This window comes from Silene latifolia, chromosome 2, assembly GCF_048544455.1.
Source record: "Silene latifolia isolate original U9 population chromosome 2, ASM4854445v1, whole genome shotgun sequence".
Classification (NCBI taxonomy): Eukaryota; Viridiplantae; Streptophyta; class Magnoliopsida; order Caryophyllales; family Caryophyllaceae; genus Silene; species Silene latifolia.
This window is the reverse complement of record NC_133527.1, coordinates 187159650-187174800: the sequence shown is the minus strand read 5'-3', so window position 1 is coordinate 187174800 and position 15151 is coordinate 187159650. Positions and strand designations below refer to the sequence as shown.

At 37.1% G+C, this 15151-nt stretch overlaps 1 long non-coding RNA gene across 1 annotated transcript; it reads right to left on the bottom strand.

Moving 5' to 3' along the window:
- Positions 1-12480: 12480 nt before the first annotated feature.
- On the bottom strand, positions 12481-13166 carry LOC141631755 (uncharacterized). Its single transcript, XR_012537703.1, has 3 exons — positions 13052-13166; positions 12833-12962; positions 12481-12725 (listed from the first exon to the last, which is right to left on the bottom strand). It is a non-coding gene; the product is annotated as an uncharacterized LOC141631755 (long non-coding RNA).
- Between the last annotated feature and the right edge of the window lie 1985 nt (positions 13167-15151).

Here is a 15151-nt window from a genome sequence, read left to right as displayed (position 1 = left end):
CGTGGCGTCTACTTCTTGATAGTGACTGTCGTGGCGTCTACCTCTTGGAGTGACTGCCGTGGCGTCTACCTCTTGGGGTGACTGCCGTGGTGTCTACTTCATGGGGTGACTGCCGTGGCGTCTACTTCTTGATAGTGACTGCTGTGGCGTCTACCTCTTGGAGTGACTGTCGTGGTGTCTACCTCTTGGGGTGACTGCCGTGGCGTCTACTTCTTGGGGTGACTGCCGTGGCGTCTATTTCTTGATGGTGACTATGGGGGGGGGGGGGGGGAAATGAACACTTTGATGGAAAACTTGGACGATTCTTCATTAGATATAAGCATGCGTCGGGGTGCCCACAGTTGTCTTGGGCACCTCCGCCGCTATACAAAGTATTTCCCGAGAATGTCAATGTTCCAATGGCTCATCAAAGGCACACCCTCAATGTCTGTCAGCCGGTATGTACCCGACCTCATTTCTTCAACCACTTTGTAGGGACCTTCCCAGTTAGCCGTCAGTTGCATCCATGAGGTCACCCTCCTGTTGTAAAGATGGGCTTTTCCCTTTCTCTGACTTCTTTGCCACTTTGAGGGATTGCATGTTGCACCCTCTGGCAGATATCTGGATGTTGACCACCTCGTATTTCTCGTCCTTGGAGACGAGCTTATGCGCTTCCCCCCGGTCCGAGACATACATCAGTGTCAGGGCCCGGATGGACATCACTGCGTCGGCCTCGCTCAGAGTGACTCGGCCTATGAGAACGTTGTAGGCGGACGAGCCGTCGATGACCACGAACTCAGCTAGGACATTCTTAGCCGCATCTCCCTCGCCGAACATCACCGGCAATCTGTCAACCCCGGGGGTACCAGGCCGGCCCGGAAAAATCGTACAACGGATTGGTGCGGGGCTCAAGTCTTCAACCTTCAGACCGAGGTTGAGAAAGCACTCCCTGAACATGATGTTCGTTTAGGCGCCTGTGTCAATCAGGCACCTCTTGACCAGGTGGTTGGATATGTCCAAGTGGACTACAAGTTGGTCGCTGTGAGGGGCGATGACTCCCTCGTAGTCCTTCTTCCCAATTGTCATGTCGGGGATGTTGGAAGCGGGGACCGCTGTTTTGGGCACAAAGTTGATGGCCTGATATAGCTCGTTCAGGTGCCGTTTGTGCCCATGAGCGGACCCACCATTCTCGTTGCCCCCGGCAGTTGTCAGTAAGGTGACCGGTGTGGCCGTGGTACTCACAATACTGGCTCGTGTCACCGTCACTCCTCGGCCTGGGAGGCCTTTCCCACTTCTGACCCTCGTTCTTGCTCAGGGCGAAGACCTCGGCGGCAGACACGACCAGGGGGGTGTGATCATTGTACCGCTTCTGGTAGTACGTTTCCGAACTCCTCCCGGCGCCCACCGAGTTCTGTTTCCTGGCGGACCTGTCAGACCGTGACCTATTATTGTCATGGCGTCTTTCATCCGGGTCGTCCTCCCGGCGGCTCTTACTCTCTGAGTGCCCGGCCTCGCCGGGGCCTACCCAGGTTTTGTGGTAGTCCTCCACCTTAATGGCTTGATCGGCCATCCTCCTGGCGGAGTCTAAATTCAGGCCGCCGCACTTAATGAGCTCATTTTTTAAGTCTCCTCTCGGGAGGCCTTTCATCAGTGCGAAGGCCGCCGGTTCATTGCTCACTCACGAATCTGCTGAACCTTGGCGTCGAACCTCTTCACATAACTTCGGAGAGACTCGCCTCCCTCCTTCCTGATAGTCAGGAGGTCCGATGTCTCGACGGCCCTCCTCTTGTTGCAAGAATATTGGGCTAAAAATATGTCCCTTAGGTCGGCGTAACAGTATACCGACCCATCGGGTAGCCCCTTGTACCAACTTTGTGCCATCCCATGCAGTGTCGTTGGGAAGACTCGGCACCAAACCTCATCGGGTTGTTCCCATACCGACATGTAAGACTCGAAAGCCTCGGCGTGGTCGGTTGGGTCGCCTTCTCCATTGTATGTTATGGGTGGCAACTTCAACTTAGTCGGCACCGGGGTCTCTAGGACGTAGGCGCTGAGGGGCTGTCTAACCACGTGTCGAACGACACGCGGCGATCGGCTCCTCGCATCCCTAGTCCGGCTCCTCTCCCCGTGGCGGGAAGGGCTTCTTCTCCGACTCTGGTGAGTCGGGCTTCTTCTCCAACTCTGGTGAGTCGGACTTCTTCTCCAACTCTGGTGAGTCGGGCTTCTTTCACTCCTCTGGGGTATGCCTCGTCGGTGCTGCGGCGACGCCGTCCTCCCGCGAGTGCGGGAAGGACTCAGGTCTACCACTAGCACTCTAGGCTCCCCCGGCGTCTTGACAGGGCCAGCTTCCTCCAGTGCTCCGTTCAAGTCTCTTGGAGTAACATTCTGGGCCCTGGTCTCCTGGACGGGTTCCGCTGCTCTTGTCGGTGTGACAGTGTGAGCCGGCGTACTACTAATTAGGTCCAGGAGTAGCTTTAGTTTTGCTGCATCGACCACATGTCCCATGATGGTGACCTGGTCGGCGGGCAGCGGCGTATCTGGTATTATTGGCATCCCGTACTCCGGTTGAATTACTCGGCGGTGGAGGGTCGCGCAACTCCGAGTGTGGACGGTATCATCTTGGTAGAATTCGGTTTCGTCAGTCACGAATACCTCTTGTTGTTTTGACATCTTCTTAGCTTTTTGGGTGGGTTTTTGTTTGGGAATGAATGTGACTAGCTTCTAGTATCTTTCCCCACAGACGGCGCCAATTGTTCCGGTGTAATTCCGGAGCGCTTATTTGTTACCACCCGTGCTTGTAGAATGACGTCCTTGGTTGAATCCTCCTCTCGGTCTCCTGAAACAATGAACAAACTGAGGGCTCGACTTTGGACCGAGCGAACTCACTCCGACGCTCAAGTCAGTAAACTTAAAGAGAGAAGTTGTTGTTACTTGGCGAAGTATATATTGTAGAGAGATAAGGAAGATATTACCAGATGAATAGTGATTCTTAGGTTAAATTGTGGATCCTCTCCTCAATGAGGGTTGAGGAGTATTTATAGACTTTCACCTTTTGTCACGTAGTGCCAAGTGGCTAAGCGGTGGAAAGACCGATCTACCCTCGGCCGAGGGACCCATGGCAGGCCGGCGGGTCCTGTTGACTCGCCGCCGAGGGGTCTTGGATATGAGTTCGCGGATATGTGCCCCGGCTGGCTAGTTGTCTCGGTAGAGGCACAAGAGACAGCCGACAGTCGCGTCGGCTAGTTTTGTCTAAGTCGTTGACTTGCTTGTGGATATCTTTGACCTTGCTCAGTATGTTGACTCGGTCAGCGGGTGCAGAATATGCCCCATCATAAGGGTTTAACATGATTAGATAATGGAAAATATTGTTTTCATATAGAAATTATACTTATTGATATGATTTCGATATAATAAATGTAATTGAGTACCAAATCTTACGTTATTTTATCAGTTTTAGTGGGGTCAAAATTCAGTAGGTCCCACTAATTTAGTGGGAGACATAATAAGGAAAAAATAAATTCAGTGGGTCTCTCACCCTATCATGTGAGAGGTCTCTCAATAACGCTATTGAGAGACCGTCTCTCTGGAGTTTTTGTGAATTTATTGTAGGTATTAAAATTTTATTTAAATGTCCAAAATACATAAATGAATTAATTTGAGTTAATAATAAATAAAGTACTCAGTTTAATTATTTGTGTCCCTTTTAAATCAGATTTGGGTCATTATGAGTTATTCGAGTCTAAACAGAAGTCAAATTGGGCTAAAATTACAAAAGGGCCGAGAAATGGGCCCGCAACCCTAAGCTGGAGAAAGCCCGACTTTTTCTCTATAAATAGAGAACTTCACTCATTTGTGCAAGATAGAAAAAACTGGAAGAAAGAAGAAGAAAAGAAAAGCTCTGTAATTCTCTTTGAAAAACTCATGAAATTCATCGTAAGCAGTTAACAAGCACAACAAATTCGTGCCGCCTGCGCAAGAAAACTCAAACATTCAAACTCGAATATTCAAACATTCAAACATTCAAGAGAGACTCAAGTCGTTCGACCCTCTCAAGAATACAAGTCAACGTCGCGCGTAGAGTGCATACACCCTCTACACGTGCACCCCCTACAAAACGCACGCGCACCCCCTACGTGGATCGTGCAGGCGTACCCTATTTGTTTAGTTAGAATCAGAGGATTATTAGAGATTGTACACGAACTTTTCTAATATTAACAAAAACTCATTTTTTTTCCTTGTTTTGCATTTCAGTTATCGCAATACAAAATTTGTCGTTACAATTATTATGGCCCAATAAATAGTTACCTAGCTTGCCATCCAAAGATGTGGCCCATTATCAAGTTTGTAACATTGGCGGGAAAACTATAAGAGTTTTTATTCTCTTAGTAGTAAGAGAGATATCATGAGTTACATCGTTAGAAATTACACAAGAAACAATCTCAGGAGGAAAATCATTTGACCAGACTTTCCCCCTCTAAACTTAGACTTAACTTAGCAAGAAGATGTGTAGTGTGCTACCTTATTGCCCTTGCGTTTCTCTGGAGTTTTTGTGAAATTATTATGGCCCAATAAATAGTTACCTAGCTTGTCTTCCAAAGATGTGGCCCATTATCAAGTTTGTAACATTGGCGGGAAAACTATTAGAATTTTTATTCTCTTAGTAGTAATATAAGGGAGATATCATGAGCTACATAGTTAGAAATTACACAAGAAACAATCTCAGGAGGAAAATCATTTAACCAGACACCCCCCCCGGTCTCTCAACTTAGACTTAGCTTAGCAAGAGGATGGGTAGTGTGCTACCTTATTGCCCTTGCGTCTAACATGAGAGCAAACAAAAAACTCCAACCTTAAAGATAAAGAGTAAATATCACATAAGACTATACCAAAATAAGACCTCTCAACACGCGTCTTTCTAGAATGGAAAGACACTTTAACATTATCCGATTCTAGGATAAATTGACGAACCCCACCGCTTCCACAAGCCATCTCCAGGGCTTATCGAGCAGCCAAAGCCTCGAAAATCTCAACGGAAAAACCCCTCTAAATTACCTTGCATGCCGCCATTGTCACCTGACCGCCATTGTCCCAGAAGGCAGTGTTCAAACCCCGACGTACGTCCGTCATTAGAAACTGCAACATTAATATTGACCTTAATAAAATCGCTCAAAGGGGGAGACACTTATCAAACCCAACGATATCATGCACAAAGGAATTGTCCAACATCATGGTAGAGTCAACATATTCCCAATACAACTGAGTTGCCTTACTTGCAACCCAAAAGGCTTATTGCATCTATACAATACTATTAAAAGGGGAACTTAAAATGCCACGTAGTAAATGCCACCTTACACTACCAAAAAGCCACGTCACTTACTTCACATGACATGGCAAATTTTAATATGACATGGCGAGTTAATGTGATATAAATCATCAACTTATTATTATATGACATTAATTTAAATATATTTTTTTTTCCAAAATTTATATATCCCTTTCAAATTTACATTAAAATTTCATAATTTATAATTAAAATTGACACCAAAGTTTACATCATTGTTTCTAATTTTAAAAGTAAAAAAGAAAAAAAAAAGAAATATTAAATGCAAATAGCATAACAAATATTAAACTTTGGACTTTTAAGTTTGTAGATAAATTAAACAACAATTAAAATCAAAATTCATATTAAATTTTAAATTTCGATGTTTATTGTTAGAATATTTTAAGCAACAAATAAATATCACATAATTCTAATTTACTCCGTTTATTAAAAAAAAATAGTTTGTAAATATTAAGAGTAAATAATAACATATTTAACATTAAACAAGGTGGCTTTTGTCAACAAAAAAAAATAAAAATAAAAATTAAAGCAAACCTTTAACATTTCATTTCTCCTTGCTCCATATTTATGTTTATATTAAATTATCTAATAATGAAAAAGAATGCTCAAAAGTCCTAAAATCTTACTACATAATTATTATATATATTAAATTTGATGATAATAATAAAAAGAAACCCAAAAGTCATAACATGCATCCTTAATTGGATATAAATGTTCGATGTAAGACAACATTTGTGAGCCAAATTTCACGCCAATATTTTTTTGCCCTCATCGCCAACAAAATCGTAGTTGTATATGTAAATAGTCTTTTTTAAATCTTATCATTATATCAACATCAAGGTAAGTGTATTAAGGTAAGGTAAATGTATTAAGGTTTTAAATTAATAATTTAATAATTTATTTTAAGTTCCATTGGTTATGAAATGCTCATCACTTTTTAAAACTTTCTTATGTAGGAACTATCAAGATTTGTGGTAGGTAAATCTATTAAGGTTTGGTAAATGTATTAAGGTTTTAAATTAATAATTCATTTATTTGTTTTTAAGTTCAATTGGTTGCTCATCACTTTTTAAAACTTTCTTATGTAGGAACTATCAAGATTTGTGGTATTGTGCTATTTGAAGGTAAATAAATATACTTACATCTTTATGACTCAATGCCCTTTTTGTATTATTATTTAAAGAAAAATTTAAATTAATAACGATAAGATTAATATCACGTAAATCAAATTTCACCATTTTATTTCTTATTAATTACTCGGTGGATTTTGTCCTTTTTTCTCCCTAGAGATGTTTCATTAGAGAAAAAATACTATATGGAAAAAGAAAATATTAGAATTGCTTAAACAACTACTCCATTCATTCCACTCAATACTATATTATAAACTAACTACAAGATTGACTATAAGTTTTTGACGGAAGACAACATTTGTGAGACAACATTTAAGTAAATATTTTTGTACCGCTATCGCGAAAAGAATTGTATATGTCACTAACTTTTTTTTTTATCATTGTATCAGCAACAAGGTAAATGTATTAAGGTTTTAAATTAAGAATTCATTTATTTATTTTATTTTCCATTGGTTATGAAGTACATCACATTTTTAAACCTCGCATATTTGTTGTTTATTTCTTATTTAGGGATATTGAGATTTGTGGTGTTGTGTTATTCAAAGGTAAATATACTTACATCTTTAGACTCAATGTCATCTTTCTTCCATTATTTAAGAGAAACTTAAATTAATAACAAAAATTAATGACTAAGTGATTTATTTTTTATGTAGGGATGGTTTATTGAAGAAAGAAGACTAAGAAGAGAAATATTAGAATTACTTAAACAAATACTCTATTCATTCGACTCAATACTATATTATAAACTAACTATAAGATTGACAACATGAATGTAAATGACTAATTGTTTTTAGGTTCATAAAAAAAATTAGTATTTCAAAAACTTTCAAATGTATGCTTTATTTTGATATGTGTTGTTTTTTTAATCATCATTTTTCCTTAAAAAAATAACACTCATAGAATGAAATTAAATTTGCGAGGATCTCAATCTTATTGACATGGATAATAGGTAGCATAAATAATGGAGTGAAAAGCCTAAAAATTATCATTTAAGAAAGGAGTTAGATGTTAAATTAGTGGGGTGAATTAATTATCAATTATTAATAACTATAAAGATGAGAGGAATCTAAAAAGTTTATTTACATCTACATTATTCTTTTGTACACGTTAAATTTAATTTTCATTTTCTTTAATTATACACATGAGACACATGCCTATTCAAAATGGCTTTTGATAGAAAACATGATTGAGTGGAATGCTTAGTTTACCTATTTTGAAGTATGCGGTTGAATCCCGAAGGTGGAAAATTTGGAGAAATGTCAAAGCACATTTTTGCTTAATATAGTTTAATGGATGAAGTATAGGGACTTAATGATCCAATTATTACGAGTTGCTCCTTTTAAATTCTTAGTTCCGCAATTTATTATAGTACTAGCTACAATATTATGGGTGCTGTGAAATGTTAGTTTTTGTCACAACAATTCTAATCGTGTGTTTTATATTAATTTTGGATTTGTTGATAAAATTTTAAAATCTAATTAGTGAGGGTGTTGCATGTTTGGCAATCTTTGTTTGATAATATTATGGTTTCATGTAATGTGATTATGCGAATACCTGTATTATTAATTGATTTTAATCAGCTTCCATTGAGTTACTTCGGTTTTCGATTATGCGAATACCTGTATTATTAATTGATTTTAATCAGCTTCCATTTGCGCATATTTGACCTATCACAAATCACGTAAAAGGATTTGAGTAACACCACTTACCGTTTAAAACCCTCATAAAAGAACGTCAAATAATGGCATGGTTTTGATAAAAGTATTTATTATATAACACTTTAATTTCTGATTTTACATAAAACTTTTGTACAAAAAAACTAATTTGTCTTGATTTTATAGAAGTCTTAAAACATGAAACCATATTGTAGAATGTTATGATTTGATTCACTAAAAATATCATAGTAAAAAACAAAAGATCCCGTGAATTTCACGGGTCACAAAACTAGTTTTTGTTCAAAACACCATAAATTCTTTGACCGCCAAATATTCCATGCAAAAATAGCAACAATCCCATGCACATCCTTCTCACGAGCACACAAGAACTTGTTAATCCAATCTTTCACACAAAAAACACCACGTTGGCTAGGGTTAGGGGGTAAAGGAGACAAAGCCCAAATCATACGAGCATGAAAATAGTCAAACAACATATGTTTTCCAGTCTCCTCATCCTCCCTACACCTTGGACATCTTGGATCTAAATAAATGCCTTTCCAACACAAGTTACTGCGTACAACAATGACATTAGAGCAAAGACGGGAAACAATTTTTTTTTTTACCTTGAGTGGAACGATCCAAATGAATGTTCACGAGTAATCGAGTATGTCTCTTGAGAGACCGCCTCATACTAAAAATGTGTTATTAACTATCTAGAAGCTAAAAAAAAATGTAATCACATCGATAAAGATAAAAATGTACTCCATGACTCCATGAGAGAAGAAATGGTGAAGAGTCTATCACACCCGAAATACTCAAGAGGGGAGGTGAATTGAGTATTTAAAAATTTATGCCTACTTTTTATTTTATAACAAAGTAATTAATTACTTAAAGTTTATTGATTAAACTTTAACTAATTAACTAGTTGATTATTAACGTAATGAAATGAACAAAAACGAAAATGCAAAGACACACGGTTTTGAAGTGGTTCAGTTTCACACGTCGAAGCCTACGTCCACTATTCTCGATTAATAATTTTAGTACCTTTCTTCGGATTACAAAATTATCAACCCAACTCGTATAGCTAACTCTAGCTATAACTCAATTTGAATATCACTAGATATTCGGTTTTGACTATCTTAAGTTACTAAGAAAGTGCTTGATTGTTCTTCTAGTGTTCAAAATATGAACGAGTAAGAAACAATATTTAAGCGCTATAATCTTATGACGATACTTAGAAATAATTGCAATATAAGATAACACACGACTTTTCAAAAACAATTTTAACTTGCAAACAGAATAATAAAATTAAAAACGTTTGCAAAGGATGTTTTGTTCGAATATTGAAAAGTGCTTTAAATGAATTATCATGTGTAGTATTTATAGTAGAGAGGAGATCTAGGTTTTCATCTAAGAAACCCTAGATGTCGTGTGGATTGATGCACAAGGAAGAAATTAGGTTAAATCTTATTTAATCATTTACAACTCATAAAATCTTGGAAGATAGGAAAGAATAAAATAAAAATAATATATGGAGATAAGAAATCTCTAACAAATATTATTTTGATTTACCATGAATCTTATCCAAGCAAGAAAAAGATCTTAATCCATTTATTTATTCTAATAATATCTTAGTAAAAGATATGGAATAAATATAAGGAGATAAAATATCTTTAACAAATATTTTATCTAAGATCTTTACCTAAACCCTAGATATGGAGAGGATCTCGTGTAGGTTAAGGAAGGAATAAGATATATATATCTTTTTCCTATTTTAATCCAACAATATTTTAGGTAAAAGATATAAAATAAATATAAGGAGATAAAATATCTCTAACAAATATTTATTTAAGATTTTTACCATAAACCCTAGATACTATATAGATCACGTGTGAAGTATATAGTAAGTACTTGCTCCCATCCAGACCAAAGGTTACAGTTGCTTTTTGGCACTATTCATGGTCGTATGGAATCTTTGATATTATTCTTAATCTATAAGACAAAATATAGTCATGTGAGATCTTGTTTGATTTATCGTCATGAATGCTATAACAATATCAAATTTTTATAACTTTTAATAATGTGTAACTAAAGATATACACGTTACAAAACGTGTCTCGGCAAGTGTGATAAAGCAACTGTAACCTTTGGTCTGGATGGGAGGAAGTAGGAGATCCAATCTTATTATTTAACCTAACAATATCTTAGTAGAAGATATGGAATAAATCTAAATAACCATAAAGATATAAAATATCTTTAATAATAATCTTATTTAGATTTACCCTAATCTTTACTTGCACAAGGAGTTTTACACGTATAGGAGACGGCCCATAAGCCTACTACATCCAACGTGAAACCCTAGTAAGATATTAGGTTAAACAAATTAGGGTTTAGATATGAGTTAGTACAAAACCCTAGTTAGCCACCAAGTAACAACCCATAAGTTGTCACACAAAGTCGGCCTAACTAAAGGGTGATTATCTATTCATAACCCAATTCAAGTGCAAACTTCAATCTACTACAAAATAGTTTTTTCATTTAAAGAATATAAAGATAAGATTTGAAAAACTATTTTCAAAACAATTTAAAAAACAAGTCGTGCGTTTTTAATATTGCAGCTCAATGTTATAGCTAAATCACCTATAACATTGAGTCTGGTAGGTAATGTTATAACCAAAACAGTTATAACTTTACTTACCAAAATCATTTCTTTAAATACCGTTATAAGACGATGACCTACGCTATCTAATCTTCCTGGAGATCTTCAATGTAGGATCATCTCTTTATCTTTATCATAAGCTCTTCATCTTGAGCTTGTTATAGACTTCATCTTGAGCTTGTTATAGACTTGATCGAGCCTTTTGCTTGAGTGATCATCATACTTGAAACTTGTTACAGTTACTATGACGCTTTAAGAATCTTCAATGTTATAGCTCAAGCCGCTATAACATTACTTGAACGATGCTTCACAAATCTTCAATGTTATAGCCAAGGATGCTATAACATTATTTGCTAAACTTGTAACCTAAGTCAATCTTATGAAGACTAAACAAACGATTACGAGCAAGAGTCACTACAAAAAGAATTAAAACAGGCGACTGATTTTGGCGACTGAAATCAGTCGCCAAAATCAATTTGGCGACTGAAATCAGTCGCCAAACGTCAGTCGCGGACCTTAGTCGCCTTTTCTAGCTTTGGCGACTAAAGTCGGTCGCCAAATTTGGCGACTGCCAAATCAGTCGCGAAATACAAAAAATGGCGACTGATTGGGTAGTCGCCAAATTGGCGACTGATTAAAGGTAGTCGCCAATTTGGCGACTGAATAGCAGTCGCCAAATTCACTACTCAGTCGCCTTTTTTGGGTGACGTAGCCAGTTTGGCTGACCAAATTTGGCGACTGAATTGGAATTTAGCGACTGCAATTCAGTCGCCATTTTGGCGACTACCTTACAAATCAGTCGCCAAAATGTACGAATCAGTCGCCAAAACCACTGTATGTTTTGGTGGTTTTTCTCGTTTTCATTGCTAGCCAAATATTTACGACCTGCATAAAAAACGATGTTCCACAACACCATACATCCCAAATTTCAACACACACAACACCATACATTTCAACCCAACACCTCCCATTTTCTCAAACTTCATTTCATATATTGAAAATGAAAGTTTTACAAGCTAAGTGATTCTAATGTTCAAGTCTAAAGTTCAAGTTCTACAAGCTTACATGCTAAAATCATCCTACTTGGAAGCCAACACCGGCTCCACTCCCCCCATGTGGACCATGCGGATAATTTGGATCGTAGTTGGGTCGAGTTCCGGGGTTACAACCTTGCCACCAAGTCTCAAACATTGCCATTCTTTCCTTCATTTGGCGCAATTCTTCATCACGTTTGACATCACGTTCATCACGCTCCTTTATTTGACCTTGAAGTTGACTAATAATTCCCGGTTGATACGTGTTGCTGGGAATTGTTGAAGTCGATCTCCTACGCGTTTTCTCATAGAAAGCCGGTGTTGAACTTCCGGTACCATACACGTGCCCTTTCTTGAAGCCATCCACCAACTTATACCATATGTCATTATCCGGAGTTTCTGGATTGGCGGCTTTTTCTTGTTCAAATGCTTCCTACAATATTAAACAAATTGTTGTAAGTTAATATGGTAACCACCTTATATACGACGTTTTAAAAGAGAGTAAATCAACAAAAATTAAATGTTACGGAAACTTACATATAATTGCTTGTCTTTTGGCTTAGTCCAAGTTCTAACCCCTTTGTGGTCAACCCTGGAATGCGTGTCCGTAAAACATTCCTGTACCGTCGCAATCGGGCCGTGACTTCTTCTTTCCTCTCTGAATGAAAAAAAAAACATACATGTTAGAAAATCAACAAAAAATCTAACATAAAATAAACATGTTGCATTGAAAACAAAAAAAAAAGTGTGAAATAATAGACAAACTTACCCCCAACATACGATTCCAGAACGATCGTGAACCCGCGTAATGAGTAGGCTCGTTCACGGCGTCTTCCTTTCCTCCTCTTTTGTTGAGGGATGCTTGCTTAGACTTCTTCTGAAAAGCGGGAGTTTTGGTATGCTTTATTAAGCCTTCATACTTGTCACCTGCAATTACACATATGAAATCATAACTAATAAGTTACTGATATTATTTATAATATAAGAGAGTATATACTAATTAATACAAATAACAAAACAAGTTAATTAAATACCTTTCATGTGGTCTGGTTCCTTTGGGCGCCTAACTACCTTCCAAATCACGTCCCGATATCGTCGAGTACCGACTTCCTCGTACCTGATACGGACATTCCGTTCTTGAGACGGTGACCAAGCATATGCTTGCTACAAAAAAAAAGCGACAAAATTTCATATTAGTATTTATAAAAGTATAACCTTGGTTATTAAAACAAAGAAATACGGAAAATATATACCCGAAAGTTATTGAACCACGCATCTCTTTGTGCAGGAGAAGCTTGTGTCCACGATGTAGGAATTGGACCCACGAAATTAGTCTTCGTGCTTTTCGTGACACCTCGTACCACGCAATCGTCCATAAACTTGCATTTATTTTGAACATGTAAAATTACAAACAATTATTATTTAAAAAAAAAAAAAAAAAAATAGTAGACTAATAAAGAATAAAACTTACCATAATCCCGCCGGCTCAAGAATCATCTTATGATCCGAAGTGTACCGTATCGGCACCCGTGGCTCGTCGGTAGCGTCACTCTCCTCACCGTCACCGTCTGTCTGCATCGGATCCTCCTGCACAAACTCCTCCTCCTGCTCCGGACGCGTACTCAAGGTTATTCTACCTCAATTCATCAATAACATGAATTATCAAACTAAATTTATCAAAATCAAGTCCTAAAGAAGGTTCTACTTAGCTAATAGATAATTTCTCTTAATCCAAAAGACGGTTCCACTTAGCTAATTCCATTAATGCAAAGGACGGTTTCACTTAGCTTAACATTAATAATAATAAGGCGGTTTAATTAGTAATAATAATAATAATAATAATAATAATAATAATAATAATAATAATAATAATAATAATAACAATAATAATAATAATACAAATACTAATAATAATACTAATACTAATAATAATAACAATAATTCCCTTCCCCCACCGCCACCACCCACGGCCACCCTTCCCCCACCGCCACCACCCACGGCCGACCTCCACCCCCACCCATAACCCTAAACCTAAACACAAACCCCCTTAATCATTCCCTTTTAATTCAAACACAAATTAAACTAAATCTAACTACAAATTAATCTAACATACTAACTACAAATAAATCTAACAAACTAACCACAAATTAATCAAACTAACTACAAATTAATCTAACAAATTAAACAAATTAAACTGAAATTAAACAAAAAAAAACTAACCTAATTAAAGAGAGTGATGGAGGCAATGAGAACGGTGGTCACGGTGGTGGAAGTGGTGGAAGTGGTGGTGTGGTTGTGTGGTTGTTGTCGTCACTTTGTTTCGCCCGCTTTCCTCTCTTTTTTTTTTTTTTTTTTTTTTTGTTTCGAAAGAGTAAAGCGGAGAGAGGTCTTCTTTTCTATAAAAAAATTTGGCGATCGAAAAGCAATTTGGCGATCGCTTTTCACGCCAAATTTGGCGACTACTCCTACATCGATCGCCAATTGTCAAAACACGGTCGCCAAATAGATTCCTTTTTAAAAAATGACAAATGGTTTCTACTAAGAAAATTGGCGATCGAAATTCATTTTGGCGATCGAATTTCGCGCCAATTTGGCGACTACACATAAATCGATCGCCATATTTTAATTCTCGGTCGCCAAGTTTTATTCCCTTTTAAAAAAAGACAGTCGCCAAATTGGCGACTGATTTCAGTCGCCAAATTGAAAATCAGTCGCCAATTTGGCGACTAAATATATCAGTCGCCAAATTTCGGTCGCCTGTTTTAGTTTTTCTTGTAGTGAGTATATATAATATAAAGCGCATACTTGTCATTATCAAAACTTAATCATATATCTATATGGTCCAACAAATGGTAATCGAGATAATCCACAATTATAATTCAAATTAGATAAGACAAGTAAAATACATAATATGGACGGCTAAGATGAATAATTATGAATATAAAATTGAATAATGTGTTTTAGTTAATCACAATCAATTATCCAGTGTCAAATCTCCCTTTTCCGCTGAGCAAATGACAATTTATCGTTAACTAGTGTAGATCCCGCGCAAATGCGCGGTAAATATAGGCATTTTAATTTTTACTATATTAGTTATAGATTTTAGATTTATATCTCACGAATTTTTATTAAAATTAATCAAAAGAATTGAATAATTCCACGAATTGTGTTTTTTTATGAAAATATTTTAACTACCTCATTTTAATACATTATTTTTTCGTCACGAAGTTAATATTAGGAGATACGAGTACAATTTATATGTATAGATTTTTTAAATTTAAATGGAAAATTAGTTTAATAAATGAAAATCTAATTTGTTTCCATATATAAGTGATGGGGCATATTCTGCACCT